The sequence below is a fragment of the Actinia tenebrosa genome, unplaced genomic scaffold, assembly GCF_029948245.1.
Source record: "Actinia tenebrosa isolate PJP-AT-01 unplaced genomic scaffold, QUT_ActTen_1.0 PGA_scaffold6__47_contigs__length_16458017, whole genome shotgun sequence".
Taxonomy (NCBI): Eukaryota; Metazoa; Cnidaria; class Anthozoa; order Actiniaria; family Actiniidae; genus Actinia; species Actinia tenebrosa.
This window is the reverse complement of record NW_028292583.1, coordinates 3,222,928-3,226,302: the sequence shown is the minus strand read 5'-3', so window position 1 is coordinate 3,226,302 and position 3,375 is coordinate 3,222,928. Positions and strand designations below refer to the sequence as shown.

Sequence of the window (3,375 nt, the reverse complement as noted above, 5' to 3'; positions counted from 1 at the left end):
AATAACACCAAATGACAAACAATTGCATTTATGGACAATCATTTACCCAAAAGTGAAAATTCATTAGTGCTATTAGCATAACCATTGACAATCTATAACGCGTTTGGACAATCATGAGGGTCAATGTTATATTCTATAGCGTGGTTCGACAAACATTTGCATGATTCAAATGAACAATAAGAGAAATAAAACAATCATTAGAATCATTAGCGATGTTCTTTTATTTTAGCCTTCAATTTCTTCGCCATTTATACATCGTGGCAAATACGTTTGCATATATCTGAACCACTGACCACATTTAGCGATAGTGATATATAGTTGCCACATTTCTCTGGAACCCTTCCAATAGCAACTGTGTTCTGTAGTGACCTAAAGCGATCCCTTGTCGTCTTGTCTCAGCCCGGTCGTTCATCCGTTGTTGGATTTCTGGACGGCTGATGTCGGCTTTGATTGCTGCTTTAAGTGAACTAATTGCTTGTTCAACAATGTTTAGGAAAGGGCTGTATGGAGGCAGTTTCCTTAGTTCAGTGTTCGGGGCGGGAATGGCGGCATTATGATGAGCCGGTACACCATCATAGATAAAGATGACGTGTTCATCTGGATCTAGATTAAGTCGTGCTTGTACAAGGAAGTCTGAAAACCTTTGTGCGTTCATCCCCCCTATAATTGAATAGTGGTAAACGAGGCCCATTGTCGGTGAAATTGCGAGGGCGATCGTCACATTTCTTCCTCTTTGACCGCAAACTTGCCTGTAAGCTTTCTCTCCTCTTCTGGCCCTTCCTTGGTTTCTTGACGTCCAAATATTGTACCCTCATTCATCGACAAAAACACTATGGTGTACAACTGCGTGGCCCATAAACCAGTTTGCGTAGTCAACACGTTTCTGTATGACATCTGGCCGGTTTCTCTCTGCTGGAAGAGGTCTAGCAAGTTTCACTCTATACAACATCCCTTCAAGAGTCCTTGCCACTGTACGGGCGCATATCCTAGGTTTTCCAGGAAGGCGTTGCCTTAGTTCTTGGTTTATCTGCGCCAGTGTCAACAGGCAGTTTTCATTGATGATGTCATTAAGACAATCTTTCATAGTATCGTCAACACTGACATGGTTTCGACCTCCACGTAGTCTTTCTGCAATTCTTCCTTCTCTTATATATCTTGACACGATGCCTCTTGCTGTCGATCTGTTGACTCCTATCGTGTCTGCAACCATTAAGTAGTCCTCGTTATCATCTTCAAAAGCCCTTACAATTCTTTCACGCTGTTTCTAACAGTATTCGATTTCTTAGGGGTGGCATAGTACACAGCCCTCTAACGCACTTTCTACGTTTCTGAGGCGGCTACGGCATTGACCGATCAGCTTTTATATTCTGCTTTGGATCGATTATGTTATTTTAAAGAATGCATAGAAATGTAAACTATGATATAACCTATCTTGTTCCATATTTTGGAGGACTATTTATATGTTTTAAAGTGATAAAAAAGAACATCGCTAATGATTCTAATGATTGTTTTATTTCTCTTATTGTTCATTTGAATCATGCAAATGTTTGTCGAACCACGCTATAGAATATAACATTGACCCTCATGATTGTCCAAACGCGTTATAGATTGTCAATGGTTATGCTAATAGCACTAATGAATTTTCACTTTTGGGTAAATGATTGTCCATAAATGCAATTGTTTGTCATTTGGTGTTATTGAAGTTGAACTTCGCGCACAAGAAATTACATTCCGCGCATATGAATGTACGAACGCGCTATTGATTGTCCAATGATGCCCATGAATGTACACGCATATTCAAATATCGTTATTGAAAGTTGATCCGCGCTAATGATGTTACTTGTGGTGTTGATGAAAGTACATTACACGTTATTGATACAACTATTAGCACAAATGAATGTACATTTTCTGTTAATGAATGGCGATCCAATATGTGAGTACGTAGTTTCCTAACTGTCTTGTTGCGAATGCTTGTGATGGCGTCCATCAATATTAACTCCTTTATATAGTCCTCATTGTCATTGGAATGCTTGTTAATATGCGTCATTAAACAAGTTACCTTCATATCACAGGGTACTTTTTTCCTCAAATGGGGAATAAGGCCGCTTTTAGGAAAGTTCTTACTACATTTCGGACAAACAAACATTTCTCTCTTCTTCATTGTATATTCGTAGGATATTTTAGCCTTAGTTCGTGACACTTTTTAGTAAATTATTGCATTATTTAGTAAATTATTGCATTATTTAGTAAGTTATTGCATTATTTAGTAAATTATTGCATTATTTAGTAAATTATTGCATTATTTAGTAAATTATTGCATTATTTAGTAAATTATTGCATTATTTAGTAAATTATTGCATTATTTAGTAAATTATTGCAATATTTAGTAATCTGACTTTGACAATGACGCGGGTTGGGCACGTGTTTTGAGGGAAAATTGGAATTATGCCTAAAAGCCCGTAGAATTGACTCGGGTAATACCCGCGGCTGACCTATAATGTTTGGCGGGGGTAATACCCGCGAATCTCAAGAGGTGACCGCGAGTCCCCCTACCTGCTGCTTCCAAGACTTCAAGGAGGTTAGAGGTGCAAGTGGTATGGGGCATGGGGGTTCCAAAACAGTGACCACACGAGGTTTACCCGCGTTAATCCAATTTCTGTTTATTACCAGGGAATACCCATGCCCCACAGTAGGAGGTCTAAGATATGCTAGTCTATATATGGGGTGTGAAGGAAATGACGTGACATGTTCCAATTGCGATCGAGTTTTTAAGAAAGGAGCAGATTTGAAGAAGCATTTGAAGATGAAGGTAAGATGTTTACCCAGCTATGATTGTAAGTGTGGGGAGAAGTTCAAGACGACGGTAAAGTTGTATTGGCACTGCCAGGCGTGTAGATACGACTACGATGATTTGAAGAGTGCTTGGAATTAAGTATATAATATTTCCTAGTATATATGGAATCCCAAACCAACTTCGAGACGGTGTCAATACCAAGCAACGGCGAGATTGACGTCAGACAGTTTTGGCGACAGTCGGAAAGGAAGATCAAACGAACGCTGCGCAAAGGCATAGAAGAACTAGGAGCCCTCAAAGCGAGTATAATGGTGGAGGTAAGTCTGTCAAAAGACGAGGTAACGACGACAGCAATGCTGCGATCGAAGTCACTGGTTATATTAGAGTCCAAGGACTTGGATAGGGCGTTGGATGAGGCCCTAGAAGCAATCACGGAGACGCTGGCTAACTATACAAGAGAGCGATCGGGTTGGATAGTGGAGGAGGTAGATGGTATGGAGATCAGCATGGCAAGGTACGTACCAATCCGTGGAGGAAGTTACGTGCCGCTGCCAACGTGGATAGAGAGGAAGAAGGCAATC

At 40.2% G+C, this 3,375-nt stretch overlaps 1 pseudogene; it reads right to left on the bottom strand.

The window, feature by feature from the left end:
• Window positions 1–225: 225 nt before the first annotated feature.
• On the bottom strand, window positions 226–1,295 carry LOC148905854 (uncharacterized; annotated as a pseudogene).
• Between the last annotated feature and the right edge of the window lie 2,080 nt (window positions 1,296–3,375).